Genomic DNA, 16470 nt, shown 5'->3' on the forward strand with positions numbered 1-16470 from the left:
TAGGCAGTTGAGCCACAACCCAGGGCTTGGAATTACACTACCCCAAAGTCCATTAAGTCTTATGGAGACTGGAAAAACAATAGTGGGTTTTAATTAGGGGAACTATTCAATGTTATGAGTATGTAACCTGGAGGGAAGGTACTTGTATACTGCTATTACAATTGCTATGGTTTCACAATTCCATAATCAGGAGATTATTTCCTCTGTTTAAACCATGTTGACATAAATCTCATTACGAACAAATAGTAACTGTACATTTTTGCATGCACATTCATAAGAAAGCCTATTAGACAATTTCCTCAGCTTCTTAGGTTGATGATATGAGATTTCATTCTAGAAATTGGGGGTAGCAAAAAAACCCCAGATAATATTTTATGAGAAAATGTTCAGTCTAGCAAATGATCACTGCACTCCTAAGCAGAGTTACTCCAGTCTACATTCATGGAAGTCAGTAGATGTAGACAGGGGTAACTCTAAAGAGGCTGGGGGCCATAATTTGCCTGTTGGGAAAGGACAGTATGTAAAAAGGACTACTGGAATAATAGTCAGGGTGCTTGAGGTTTTGTAGTAATTAAGGAGGCTCTTCATGGAATTGGAAAATGAAAACTGTGCACCAGGAACTTAAGCATAGAGAATACTATTCTTTCACTTTTAGCTGGTTGGCAGTTTCCAGCAGTTCATGACTCCTTCTGTGCTATCTAATTAGTCCAAAATAAATAGCATTTGTTCAACATTTTTACAGGGAATCCAGGAAACACCCTCTGCATTCTAGTGTTTTCCGTGTTGTTTCTCCTCCACTATTCAGACTGGATTCATGGATATTGTTGTTACTTAAATTACAATTGCAACAGTAGCAAGCAATTTGTAAAATACAGTGGTACCTCGATTTTCATCAATAATTCGTCCAAAAGGAATCGACGAAAACCAAAATCGACGAAAACCGAGGCACCATTTCCCATAGGAATCAGTGTAAATTCAATTAAGCTGTTCAAGGCACTCCAAAAAGTGCCTGGAAGGGATTAATTGGCTTCCTCAAACCCCAGCCAGGAAGCAGAGGGAGCTCCTTATTTGGGCAGTGACATCAGGGGGAGTCACTCCCCAAATAAGGAGCTCCCTCTGCCTCCCGGCTGAGCTTCCTCAAATCCCAGCCAGCAGGGAGGCAGAGAGAGCTCCTTATTTGGGCAGTGACACCCCCTGATGTCACTGCCCAAATAAGGAGCTCCCTCTGCCTCCTGGCTGGGCTTCCTCAAACCCCAGCCGTTTCGGTTTTCGTGGACTTTTCGTCAGTTTCGGTTTTGTGGACTTTTTCTGGGCAAATTTTTTCTAGGTTTGAGGACGAAAACCAAGGCAATCGATGAAAACCGAGACAAATATTGCCTAGAAAAAGTCAATGAAAACCGAAACTGACGAAAACCGAAGTCAACGATAACTGAGATACCACTGTAACTGAAATAGCATTACAGGGTTTTTCCATAACTATTGTCCCCTTATATTTTCATCCTTCCCTGGTTTTTGTTTCTGTATTTCATCTTAACTTTGATTTCAGAATAGATTATTAATCAGTTTTTTTTGGGGGGGAATAACTATTTCTAAATATTTCTTTTCAGCCATACAGATTTTTAAATTCTTTTTATTTTTCAAAGATGTAATTTCATTATTGTGCTATGTTGATACTAGAGAAGAAAAAAAAGAATGTGTAATCCCTTTTGTTGCAAAGAGAAAAATAGTAATTACCCTCTTCCCCCCAACAAGAGCTAATTTACAGATTCAAGAACAGAATGGAAGCTATGAGTGAACAGGAAATAATTAAACTAAGAATCTGTAAAGGGGTAGTTGTGAGGAGAAGCATACCTTTGCTGAATTGAACTCTAGTTTTCTTCTTCAACTACATTCTGCTTTTAAAACATGTTTTAACTTTCCCAAAAGTTGACACATGCCTTATAGAAAAGAATACAGTTTCTCTTAAAGCAACAATAGCAGAAGCGGAGGAAAAGGGTTGAAACAGAAGGAAGGAGAGCTGCTACCTGATCCTTTTGCCTCCTATATAGCAGAGTGGTTCCCAAACTTTTTCAGGCTACTGCCCCCTTGGCTCTTATGCCACATCCCTAGTGCCCCTCACACCACATGTATAAGACCACAAACCTCTTTCTTGGTATTAGATCTAATGCAAATTCCAAAACTTTTTTAAAAATCTGGTCTTGCAAAGCAACAGCGATGGGACTCTTTGCCTTTGCTCCCCACCCCAGGCTACACAATGAGAAGAGTGCTGCTTCTTTTCCTTTAGAAACAAATCTTGCCTTGTAAAGCTGTGGTGATTGGTTTATGTGCCTTGGCTCCCTCACCCATTCCTGGCCATGCTACACATAGTGGTGGAATTCAACCAGATTAACCACTGGTTTGCCCCACCCGCCGCATGCCCCCCGCCCACTTACCTGGCTTCCTGTGCCCCTGCCCCCCCTTTCCGATGTTGGGTGGGGGGAGGTTGAGGGAAGGCAGCGACTTTGAGGGGCTGGCTGTGGTATGGCCTTCGGGGGCACCAGCAGAGCAGGTCACCTTAACAGGCTATGTCACACGTGCAATCTGATCAGTAGACGGAAGCACAACTCTGGACCACTGGCATGCGACCAGAGGCGTGCGGCCAGAGGTGTGCGGTGCAAGGGGCTGGCTGGCCACCAATTGGGCTGCATGCATGGTGGTCTGCCCTGCTGACACTCCAGCAGGCCTCCTGGTCCTCCCCCAAAGGCCACGTGCCATGACACCACCCAAGGGCAGCCCAGGCACGCAGCCTGATCTGCAGCCCAAGAGTGGCCCAGGCACGTGGTCTGATCTGCAGCTGCTCTGGGGTGGTGCCATAGTGGGATTCAGCCTGTTAACTACTGGTTTGAGAGAACCGGTATGAACTGGCTAAATCCCCCCTCTGGCTACACAGCAAGGAGAGTGCTAGGGTAGGATGACAGGAAGATAGTTATCAGCAACATTTAGACTTTGAGGATGAGTGTATACCTCGGCTTATTTTCCTTTAAAAATATAGTATGCCTATATGCAGCCAGTCAGCAAGCCCACACTGATCCTGTAGCCACCCTCAGCTTGGCTGCCCTCTCCCTCACCACCACCCCCCCACAGGCCCACAGGCCCACATGCATCCCCCACAGGTTACACAGTGTGGTGAGTGCTGCCTTTTCTTTAAAATAAACTTAGCTTGCAAAGCTGCAGTGTGGGACTCTCTGCCTTGCCCCCCCCCCGGACTACACAGTGAGGGGACTCTCTGCCTGGGCTCCCTTCCCCCCACGACTACACAGTGAGGAGAGTGCAGGAAACCTGGATGGCAGGAACCTTATTCTTCCAAAACTATACTATCCTCTCCCTTTCTGCATATAAAGAGAAGTCTAAGGGTCGTTATCAATCTGGATTGACTATATTAATCAAGTCAAATTTAAGTCCTATGGTAAAGCCAATTGCAAGCTGTCAACAGGTTGCCCAAGCGGTTTTTCTAAACTGGAATGCTCTTCCATTCATCCTAGTTAATGTATATTTACCTCCACAACCTAATAAGAATAAGGTAAATTTACAGTGGAACAATTTTTTTTGACTACCTAAAAAATATCTCTCCACGCTGGTGTTAACTTAATACTGGTTGAGGACTGGAATGCTAGGGTAGGATGACAGGAAGATAGTTATCAGCAACGTTTAGACTTTGAGGATGAATGTATACCTCGGCAGTTCACTCTCCCAAGATGTTCTAAAGCAGGGGTCCCCAAACTACGGCCCGGGGGCCAAATGTGGCCCCCTGAAGGCATTTATCCGGCCCGCCAGGCATGGCAGCAATAGCTCCATTCATGTGCAGTGGGGGCTCGAGGGAGAGGAGGAACCAGCCCCAACGGCCGTTGATATGGGGCGCGGGTCTGGCGGCACAGGAGGGTTTCCCACTGGGTTGTTGTGCTTGCAGTCGCTTGTCTGCCTTCAGGCCCCCCACAACCCGAGAATGGGGCTACCCACCTCTGCCCCTGCCAACAAGGTCAGCTGAAAGCAAACAGGGTGATCCCCACCCCCACCCTGTGGGACCGGCTGGTAGGCAGCAAACGGGTGTCCGTGGCTTTGACTGTTGGGTCTGCTGGAGGGAAAACAGAGCCCTGGAGATACCTGCGGCCTTTGGGGTCTGCCAGATCGGCTCCCTTGGGCTCCTGGGCTCCTTTCTCCCCAACCAGCCTATGCAACAAGGCAATGCCCACAGGTCTGCTCTTTTTCTGTGACTGGAGTTGCTGCTTTCTAAACATTTCTGATCACAGGCAGGAGACATATTTGTGGATATTACCTCTATGTAAGAGTAGCCAACCTCGAGGGGAGGCCTGGAGATGTCCCAGAATTACAGCTGACCTCCAGGTGACAGAGATCAATTCCTAGAGAAAATGACTACTTTGGACGGTGGACTCCCCACCCCCAACCCTGCCTTTCTCAGATTGCACCCCCAAATCTCCATTAATTTTCTGACCCAGAGTTGGAAACCTTACACGTGGCAACGCCTGCTCCGCCCTTCCCTCTCGGCTATTCCATGTGTTGCTCTCAGGCTTTCTGTTCCGCACCACTCCCATTGGCATCAGCCAGGCTGGTGAATCACTTGCTGGCTGCTAGGGAGGAAAGAACCCAGGAAGATACCTGATCCTGGGTTGGATGGAATGCTTCATTGGGAAAGTTCTGCTTTTTTTTTTACAGGGGAAGGTATTCCACAGCCTCCCCAACAATATTTGGAGCCCACCCTGTACTTGACATACTTTGGTCACTGTTCTAAAAATAGACCATGACAGAAAGGCTGAAAGGTGAAATCAAGCATTTTACAATCATTTGTGCATAGGAATTTGTTCATAGTTTTTTTTAGTCTGGCCCTCCAACAGTCTGAGGGACAGTGAACTGGCCCCCTGTTTAAAAAGTTTGGGGACCCCTGTTCTAAAGACACAGTTTCAAATGCTGCTTGTGTCCATCTGGCACAACTTTGCCTATCTTGGGATCTGGTTAATCTGATGGGTCTTTAAAGTAAGTTCCCTGATGCTAGTGGATATACATTCTGACCATATTTTAGTCTCCAAATCAATTTAAGTCGGTAGTTTCCAAATTGGCTATCAGATTTGGAGTGATCATATGCCTCTTGAGCTGAGTATTACTTTGCCAGCAATAACATCTATGGAATATTCTCACCTCCAATCTATCACTCCTAAATTGATTTTTTTAATTGAATCAGGCTATTGTATATAAATTATGCACATTTATTTCATCCCAAAGTTCAAATGAAATTAAATCTTCTCTATTAACCGCAGTTTCCTCAATTGATTTTTGTTAACAATTTGAGGGATTAACTGACAGAATAATAAACATCACCAAACAAGATAAAATTAATTCACTGTGTGCCAAATCCACAAAAAAACCTTTTTTTTTTACAAAATGCAGTGAAATTAAGAGGACTCGTAGGCAGATTTATTCAAATGCAATTGCAGAAAGTGTAAAGATCTTCCCCAGTGTATATTTTACCTTAAGAAATTCCTTGTTTGCACATGTCCATAAGAACCATCTAGAAGTAATACAATCCCAATGGAAATCACTTATTCAGCCAACTTTGGGTAAAGACTCTAAGGAATTCTGGTCTATTGTTGTTAAGAGTTATCACACACCTTCTCCTGCTGTAAAAATAAACCCCGCAATGTCACAAATATTTTAGTAACATTTTTCATGGCCCTTTGGACACACTTGCATCACAGGATATCTGCTGTCTAACATATACCCCCATGGCTCTGTATCAGCTGATGAAGTCAAAACCTTAATTCTTCAGCTCAAACATAATAAATTTCCTAGAGCTGATTTGGTTCAAGCTGAAGTCTATAAAACCCAAGCTGACTGGTGGGCACCAATTTTAGCTAAACAATTCGATCAGGCTAATAATACAGGTATTACACCAAGCTCCTGAACAAATGCCCTTATTATGCCAGTCTTCAAGAAAGGAGGTCCTCATGACCCTCTAATTATAGACCAATTAGTTTATTATCGATAGCGGGGAAGCTTTATGCAAGATACCTGTTAAACCGTTTGCAAGTCTGGATACAAAAATACAGTATCTTGGGTCACGAACAAACAAATTGGATTTAGGAAGGGCATTACAACACTAGACCATTGTACGTTACTTAATGTGCTTATGTCCAAATATAAGATCAGGAGCAATACCAAAATCTTTTTGGATCTTAAAGCTACCTTTGATTCAGTAAATAGGATTCTCCTTTGGGACAAATTAAGACATTTGTGAGTAGATCAAAGACTCTTAACACTAATAAGATGTCTCAATTTTAAAACGGCTTGCCAAATAAAATGTACATCTATTGGCAAACTTACCACCAAAATCCCAATAAATACCGGCGTAAAACAAGGATATATATTGGCACCAACCTTGTTAAATTTACTCCTGAATGACTTAGCCCCTAAACTCAGACAGGCAAGTATGCACTGTCCAACAATGGGTAATGTTGCTGTGCCAATTTTGCTATACGCTGATGATGTGATCCTATTATTCAGGACTAAAGTTGGTTTAAACCGTTTATTATTGAAATGCAATGCATACTGTAAGGAAAATTATCTAAGCTTAGATCTGGAAAAAACCAAAATCATGGTTGTCTCCAATAGTGATCAACTCTATAAGTGGTCCTTAAATGGAGCCCCTACAGAGCAGGTTCAAAAATTAAAATATTTAGGAGTCCTTTTTTATCAAAATACTCACTGGACAACACAGAGAGATGCGGCAATTAAAAAATGCAACACTTCAATTATGGCATTATTACATTTTTCTTTACAAAAGGTCATGCTTTCAATCAATCAATATTTATTACGGTCATAGACCAAAAATTGTCAAATATAAAATATAAGATCCACATTATACATTTCCATACTAAAATTGCAGAAGGGAAGTTTGCAATGCAGTGATGTTAAAATATAAGATCCACATTATACATTTCCATACTAAAATTGCAGAAGGGAAGTTTGCAATGCAGTGATGTTAAAATATAAGATCCACATTATATATTTCCATACTAAAATTGCAAATAAAATTGAGGTACCAAAATTTCCAGTAGCCTATTATTTAAAACCCTAATGTAAGCTCAAATGGAAAGCTGGAATAATATTTAAACAAGGTATAAAATTAATAATCCAGACTCCACACCCTTATTACCCTATTTGTCCATGCCTTGTGACACATAAGCGCTGAATTTTGCCACCACTCTGATAATAGTTAGCATCTTCTAGTAGCCTTTTCATAGCGCATTCCTTGGAGCCAAGAAAAATTGTTGTTGGGAGAGAGACAAACAAATTTGCCCTCATTTTTTTATGAAGTGGGTATGGGTCAGGCTTTTATTCCTGACGTACTAAAAGTGTATAATGCCAAAATGACTCAGCAGGTATGATATCGATCACCATGTGGATAAATGAATGGACTAACAAGGTGGAAAGGGTACAATCTTGTTTTTTATATAAATTTTTGGAGTGCCTTATAGTGTCCCTATGCCTAGAGGCTGGTCTCCATTTATTAGAAACCAGGGCATGGCTTCAATCTTTCAAATATTGGATTAAACTTTTAATAGGGCTGAGTGCTGCAGAAAACAAAGTGGTGGGAATCTATTACTCAAAAACTGTGTTGCTTGGGTTTAGGTTTTGAAACGTTATTAATGCTGACGCCAGGGGAAATATTATCCAAATAAAAATACATCTTTATGACCAGGAACGGCAATGGCTCTATAGTCATGAAAACTCATCCTGTTCACCATCATAATATGGAATCACTATAAAGCCAGGAAAGTCAGCATATTACCTTAGCCTACTGATTGATCCTAGAGTGAGATGAGTTTTCACCAGGGCCAGATGTAATGTTTTCCCTTCGGTGCAGCACTATGGTCGATTTAGTAAAATCCCATATGCTGACAGAATTTGTAAAGTATGTAAAACAACTGTTGAAACTCTGGAGCATATTCTATTCAACTGTCAGAAATATGATGTGTTTAGGAAGGACTGTTCTTCACTAGCCAAACCAATTTATAACAGGAAATTAAGAATGGTACAAATACTTAATTGTAACAATCTTCAAGTTTTACAAAGTGTTGCAAAAATTTTGGTGTTAGTTTTAGAGAAGTGATTGTTTATATTTTCCTAATATGTATGCCTAATAAAGGTTAACTGAACTGAATTAATCCGACACTTAATATGGAAAGATCTTGGTTAGTCTTATCATTTAATCCTCACTTGGTTAATCATTCTCTCTATGATTCCTCCTTCATAATCAGTTTTTAAAAATGTTTTGTAAGTATTTTAACTGTTTTTCCCCAGCTCTGTTTTAATTGTTTTCATGATATGTGTTTGGAAAGAGGCTGATTTTAATTATTTTAAAATGTAATTTTATCATGTAATTTTTAAATTGTTAGCTGCCTTGATGGCTTTTGTAAGGGCAAAAAGGCAGGATGCACCTTCTGTAAATAAATGAATAACTACAATTTACAGAGAGAAGAAGCAAAAGCAACCAGATTATCTCTCAGCACTTTCTCTGCATTTTACCTTGGCAAGCTTTATGGGCAGCCATTATTGTCAATGGGTATATGCTTTCAAAGGTGTCCACATTTAAAGTCCTTTAGAGGGCAAGGAAATAAAAAAGGAGTCAATGAGTATCTGTATTTAAAGGATATTGTGACAGAAAAGACATGCGTGCCATTCTCACCTCTACGTCATGCAACCCACTCCTTCCCATGGAATTCAGAGTGGCTTACTTGGGGTTATTTCATTAATTTTTTCATGACAACTCTGTGTGCTGAAGTAGACTGATATATGGAGACTCCCCCCAGATCACTTAGTAATGTTTGTAGCCAAACGGGTTTGAGCTCAGGAGTCTCAGGATCCCAGTCCAACACTCTTGGTGTTTAGCATTGATGGTGTTTGATTCCCTCAGCAATTGTTAGGTTGAAAGGAAATTAAAGTAATTTTAAGAATTGTTTTATGACTCACTCATTTTAGAATTATTAATAAAGAAGTAGAATGAAAAACAGGCTACAGGGTGAAACTGAGATCTAGCTATTTACAGTAGTATGAAAACAATAGCCAGTGGGGGCTGAGACTCGGGATGTGACATCAAAACAGTAATACAATCAGAGCTAGTCTTTCCACCTGGGGACAGTAAAAGTTCCTTTCCAAACCATTTTTCTTACCAAGCTGATCGTGCAGAGTTAAAATATAAGAATTTGGAAAAGAGTTAACAAGATGGTTCTTTACGATAAACCCCAAATGTAACTACGAAGTTCACAAAAAACCACTAGGCTTCATCTCAAACCCTGCCAAACCACTAATGCTTTGTGGATTCCACTTAAAGCCACAGACCAACCTTTATTTACTTGAAATTAGTCCTGATATTACTGAAAACATTTTTCAAGCTTTATTTAACCTTTCACCAAACCTGTTCTGAGTTTTGAATTTTTTAAAATAAAATACAAAGCCATGGATATTCCATATGGTTTGAGCTCCTGCTGTGAAAATTTCACATAACTATTTTGTTCAAGTTCTGCTTAAGTTCTTATTATGATCAAAAGAATAAAACCAAAACAAACATGAGATGAGTGGTATGCAGGGCAACATGTAATGATATTTTAGTAAATTCTGATTTTGGCAACTTTAGTTCAGGCCCTTGAAAATTAATCATTCTGCTTGCAAAGTACCATTATATAATTTGCTAACTAAGGGAATGACTAGGTGAGCTAGGTATTGGTTTTGCAATGACACAAACCCAAATGTTTACAATATATTGATTTCCATTTAATTTCTAAATTATACATTCCTTTCCCCATAATCCAGAAACCAATTGCTAAAAATGCCAATGTAAACCTCTAAAATTTCCTTTGAGACTTTTAAAATCACATTTTCCCATTACTTTTGGAAACTGCAAGTCTTGTCCAAGCTTTTAAGGGATTGCTCCCTTGGGTTTTGTGAAGGGAGTTAGTTAAATTAATGCCTGTGAGTGCAAATTTAATATAGATGTTCACACTCTATTTACTGTCTCTCCTCCTAAAAGATATACATACTTAGGTAAGTATAGGATATTATGGACTGGCTATGTTGATAGCTTATACGATGGATATAGAGGCATTACATCAGCATAATAGCCTATGCAAGGCAAACAAGTACAGGAGAAAAAAATAAGACAGCATCATTTGAAAGACACTCCTGGAGGTGTATCTAGTATGGGATAGGCAGGTCACTTGCCCTAGGCGCACCTTGAAGAAGGGTGCTGTAGCCCACACCATTGCTGGAAAAGTGGGAAGGACTGGCAGAGCCAGCCATGGTGGTTGGAGGGCAGCAGCAGATGGGGCTGGGATCCCCTTCTTCCTGGGTCTCCCCTGCCAGGAAAGTGCCTACTGCCTCTGCAGAGGTAGGGGCCAGAGGACCAGCCATGGCAGATGAGAGGGCTGGGCAGATGGCAAATGACTGGGTGGGTGGCTCATCCCTACCAAGTGGTCAGGGAACTCCTTCCAATCTATTGTGTAACCTAGTGGAGATGCCATAATGCCCCCACATCTGCTCCTGGTCGCACTTCAACCTCACTGCCCCATATCATAGACCAGGGGTGCGGAACACCTGTCCTGCATGCCGTATAAGCCCACAAAATCATTTGGTCTGGCCCTGCTCCAACTCCCATTCAGATTGCCCCTCTCTGCTCTGTGGGGCTCATGTCTACACCAGCCTAGTCTGGTTGCTGATGGTCCTGTCCTCTAACTCGTCATGGCTGTAGGGGGTGAGCTGATATTGCCAAAGCAGGCATCCATGGTTGACTGTGGATCCCACAGCTGGGATCCATGGGCTAGCCCCCCTGCACCAACCCACAATTCATCCAGGAGTTACCATTGCTGCTCCAGACTATGAAACCATCACAGCAAATATATGGGTGTTGTGTATACTTCCGAGAAACTTTGCCAAGAGGTGAGTGACAATTCCCCCATTCATGATAGCTAATCAGCAGCTACAACTATGGTGGCCTTGCAGACAGGGTGGGAACACTGTAAGTGAGTGAGTTTCCCATAGCCTCCATGATCCTTTGTGGCTGGCTTTCCAATCTGGTATTGAAGGCCCACACCAGCTGAACTGGACTGACACTAAGAATGTGCTCCTGTTTAGGCTGGAAATAGGCCGTGCTAGTGTTGCCATAACCATAGACAGGTAGGGCAGCACTACAGCCCATTTCTGTGACTTTTGGCAGACGGCCACTGAGTGGGTATCAGTGCTGGACCATGCTTGATGGACAGATGCATCCAGCATGAAGAACTGGAACAATTCCTTTGCTGGGCCAGAAAAGGGATGCACAGCCTGTTGGCCACAGAAGCTTCCTATGAGCAGTCTGGCTGGACCCGAGACTGTCATGAGTAGCATCATCCCTACTGGGGTGGATGCTAGACATGGCAATGAGGTCCTTACTGATGAGTGGCTCCTCTCAGCTGAAAATCCAGAGAGTGGTCTCCTTTGCCCATTCTGACTCACACCCACACTGTTGCCCCTCACTGTTCCCCCACACAGTTGCCAATAGGGTTGCTGGATCCCTCAGGGACCCTTCCTTGCAGGATAGCATTGCCAGTTCAAAGCCTCCCCAGCTTTGCAGATGGAGCCTGCAGTTTAAAGCTAGATTTGGCCAAGCCCAGTCTTGAACTGTCTCCCACGAGTCCCCTGAGGAATTGAAGGGGTTGGGGGAGTGTAGCTCAATGCTTGGTAGGGCACATCTTTAGAGCCCCTGCTTTTTTCACTTCCCTCTTGGTGCTCCCCACGGTGCAGCAACCTGCTCAGGGAGTTGCTGTGCTGCACCAGTGCTGCATTATCTCCAGCTGCTTCCCCTGCCCCAAGAACTGCTTTGCTAGCTATACAGAAGGTGTAGCAGAAACACTGTATTTATTCACAGTGAAACTTAAAAATTTACACTGAATATTTCTACAGTCATCAGCATACTTGCGAAAAATCTTTATGGGTAGCTTTCCAAATATGGTTCAGGCATTTCTTTGCTTGGGCAATTTGAAGCTGTCAAAAACTAATCAAATAATTACATGGCTGTTATTGAAGCTGTGTGAATTCTTCATTACATTAGAGGACTGTGGTGTAAGGCACTCGCTTGTTCTGAATTTCAAAATATTGGTAATGGAAGGTGTGTTGTCAGTGCATGTTCAGCTGTTGCCAGAGAAAACAAAAAAGGAAAGGGGACCTTTTTTCCTGTCAGCGTCCATCACTCACTAAGCTAGACACCTTGTGTATATCCCACATGTGTAGAATATAAGTCCTAGTTGCTGGAGTGTATAAATAAAAGGCCCGTAAGCAGAAGCAATCAACCCATGAGACTACAGGAACTGATGTCATGCAGTTGGAGCCCGGCTCTGTATTATATTCATCACCAGAGATCTGACTTTTGAAAGGTCCTTCCCAAAACTCAAGGCAAACTAGAAGGACTTGCCTTAAAGCCATTCTGAGGCTCATTCCGCACATGCAGAATAAGGCACTTTCAAACTGCTTTGAAGCTGTGCAGAGTGGCAAAATCTACTTGCAAACAGTTGTGAAAGTGGTTTGAAAATGCATTATTTTGTGTGTGCGGAAGGGGCCTGAGAGGAAAGAAGCTACTGCTGTCCCTCTACCCCCACCCCCACCGCCCACCCCAATTATCTGAGCTGTTGTAATGGGATGTTTTTGCAACCCTAACTGGTAGGAAGTATATAGATTTTAAATTTACATTTGTAGTATTTATAGTTTTATAGTTATATAGTACTGCATTGCTACATATGCTTATTTTCTGTTGTAAACCATCCCAAGCCTGAGAGGGAAGGAGTGGTATAGAAATTTAATAAAATAAAATAAATTATGCTTTCCCCTTCTTTCATCCTTAGTCATATCATTCTGCTAGTCTTCCCTCCCCTCTTTCCCCAAGCTGATAAGGAAAACTGAGGGAGATAGCTAGAGATAACAAAAGAGAAAAGTGTACCAGCAACAACAGCATTTGTTCCTCTTTGTTATTACTTTAGATCGGTCCATACTGGTTTTCCTCATCTGTTGGGACTAAAAGGAGTCTTCAGAACTCGTAACAGTCAAAGCTGTCTGGCTTTTCACTCACATGATCAGTTGCCATTTGAATCAGACTCTGAAAGTTCAAATCAGATGTACTGAGAGATCAGTAATCTGAGCTGCTATGTTTTTCCCTCTACCTCAAAGCAGCTAGGTGGGACTGATAGTTTGACAGAAGGATCTATGATCTGACTCCACACTGCAGCCTCAACATACACACACACAATTTTTAAGGATGTTCATTCCACTGCTACATATTCATGATCAGAATGCAAGAAACTCCCACTTTCCATGCCTCATTTCCTTTACTTGTGAAACACAGTTAAAAAGTCTTCCCAGCAGATGAGATGTCTGCAGATAAATTTGTAGATGTCTGCATGGCCTTTTATTTATTTATTTAATTTATTTATTTATTAGGCTTATATATCGCCATCCCTGGAGGGCTCAGGGCGGTTCACAACAGAAATATAAACAATAAACCATAATAATTCCGTACATACAGTCCTTAAATTTAAAAGCAGCGCTCAAATTATAACCTTTCTGTTGTAAACCATTTAAATACAATAAAATACAGATAAAATACAGATGGCGTCCCGTAACTTAAAATTCCCCTGAAGGAGGGACAGCAGGGGCCTCGCTGTTTAGAGGGGGTGCACACATCAGCGGCTGGCTTCCCCAAAAGCCCGGCAGAACAGCTCGGTCTTGCAGGCCCTGCAGAACTCCTTAAGGTCCCACAGGGCCCGGACAGCTGGAGGGAGAGCGTTCCACCAGGCAGGGGCCAGGGCCGTAAAAGCCCTGGCCTGGGTGGAAGCCAGCCACATCATGGAGGGGCCAGGGACCACCAGCAAATTGGCCTCTGCTGAGCGCAGGGGCCGAGTTGGGACATATGGGGCAATATCACTGAGGATAGTCTCCAAAATGTTTACTGGGAAGACTGCCACTTAGTTCAGCCAGTCTCCTGTCTTACTGTTAATTAAGTGCATATAGAATCAGTGGCATACCTGCCTAGGGACAGGGGGTACCCTATGTCCCCAGACGCCCCCCCCCCATTTGGTCACGTGGGGGACGCCAACATTTCAGGGTCGTTTGTGTGTTTTAAATTTTTTTTAGTTTTTTACTTTTCGGCCTGCAGGGGGCGCATTTTTAAGGCTAGCGGCACCAAAATTTCAGGGTACAGATACTGTCCTGATGATACCGCCCAAATTTGGTGATGTTTGGTTCAGGGGCAGCAAAGTTATGGACCCCCAAAGGGGGTGCCCCATCCCCATTATTTTCAATGGGGGCTACCCATTTGAGGGACCATAACTTTGGTCCCCCTGAACATAACTTCATCAAACTTGGGTGGCATCATAAGAATAGTTACCAGATGATACCCTGAAATTTTGGTGTTACTAGCTTTAAAAATACACCCTCTCCAGGCACCCCAAGAAATTTGCCCAAGATTGTTTTGCAGTGACATTGCTCCATTGTAGCCAATGGGGAATTTCTGAGTGTGTAGGCAGGCTGCACATTTTTTAAGATAGAGGCACCAGACTTTCAGGGTGGCTCCAGGAGGGCCTCCTGGTAATAGCATCCAGGTTTGGAGACCTTTGCTTCTGGGGGTTCAATTTTATGGGCCCCCAAAAGGCTTATGGGCCCCCAAGAACAGCAGTGGTGCAGTGGCTAAGAGCAGGTGCACTCTGATCTGGAGGAACCAGGTTTTATTCCCAGCTCTGCTGCCTGAGTTGTGGAGGCTTATCTGGGGAATTCAGATTAGCCTATGCACTCCCACACATGCCAGCTGGGTGACCTTGGGTTAGTCACAGCTTTCCAGAGCTTTCTCAGCCCCACTTACCTCACAGAGTGATTGTTGTGAGGGGGAAGGGCAAGGAGATTGTAAGCCCCTTTGAGTCTCCTATAGGAGAGAAAGGGGGGATATAAATCCAAACTCTTCTTAGTATTATTTTGTTTCTTCGCTCCTGCACATGAAAGCCTGAGGGGTGAGTTCTCTCAGAACTCTCTCAACTCGCCTCCCCCCCTCCAGAAGCAAAATTCACCAAGCTTGGATGCTATTACTCAAGGCCTCTTGGAGCTACCTTGAAAGTCTGGTCCCTCTATCTTCAAAAATGTGCAGCCAGTGCTTACACACTCAGACATTCCCCAGAATCTGCCAGGCTCTTCAGCAAGTTCTGTGGGGCTTAGACTTCAATGGGGCTTTCTGTTATGCCCAGATGGCTCTGTGGTAGAGGTTTCAACAGGAGGCACTGTGGTAGGGGTCTTGCTCTGGGTGGGGGCATTTCCTGTAGGGCTGCTGGTGTGAGTCTCCTGAAAGGAACCAGCCAAATTTGCTAAAATGTGTGTGGAAGAGGAAAATGCTGTGGGCACCGAGTTGAAGGTAAACCTGATGCCCACAGCATTTGGCCATCCCAGGCAAACTTTAGCAAAGTTGGCTGGTTCCTTTCAGGAGACTCACACCAGCAGCCCTGCAGGAAATAAGTGCCCCCATCCAGAGCAAGACCACTACCACAGTGCCTCCTGTTGAAACCTCTACCATAGAGCCAGCTGGGCATAACAGAAAGCCCCATTGAAGTCTATGGTGGGAAAAATATTTTTTCCCATCACAGAACTTGCTGAAAAGCCTGGCAGATTCTGGGGAATTTCTGAGTGTGTAAACAGTGACCACACATTTTTGAAGATAGAGGTGCCAGACTTTCAAGGTGGCTCCAAGAGGCCTTGAGTAATAGCATCCAATCTTGGTGAGCTTTGCTTTTGGGGGTGGGTGGGGGCGCTGAGAAGTTCTGAGAGAACGGCCATCAGGCTTCATGTGCAGGAGCGGGGAAACAAAATAAGCCTTTTGGGGGCCCATAAAATTGGACCTCCAGAAGCAAAGGTCTCTAAGCCTGGATGCTATTACCAGGAGGGCTTCCTGGAGCCACCTTGAAAGTCTGGTGCCTCTATCTTCAAAAATGTGCAGCCTGCCTCAGAAATTCCTCATTGGCTACAATGGAGCAAAGTCACTGCAAAACAAAGAATCTTGGGCAAATTTCTTGGGGTTCCTGGAAGGGATGTATTTTTAAAGCTAGTGACACCAAAATTTCAGGGTATCATCTGGTAACTATTCTTATGATGCCAACCAAGTTTGGTGAGGTTAGGTTCAGGAGGACAAAGTTATGGTCCCTCAAATGGGTAGCCCCCATCTCAGGTTAGCTCCCATTGAAAACAATGAAGATGGGGGCATTCCATTTGGGCGTCCATAACTTTGCTGCCCCTGAACCAAAGATCACCAAACTTGGGTGGTATCATCAGGGCAGTCTCTGGATGATACCCTGAAATCATGATGCCACTAGCTTTAAAAATGCACTCCCTGCAGGCCAAAAACACCAAAAATACCCCCCA

The sequence above is a fragment of the Sphaerodactylus townsendi genome, linkage group LG07 (genome assembly GCF_021028975.2).
Source record: "Sphaerodactylus townsendi isolate TG3544 linkage group LG07, MPM_Stown_v2.3, whole genome shotgun sequence".
In the NCBI taxonomy this organism is placed as follows: domain Eukaryota; kingdom Metazoa; phylum Chordata; class Lepidosauria; order Squamata; family Sphaerodactylidae; genus Sphaerodactylus; species Sphaerodactylus townsendi.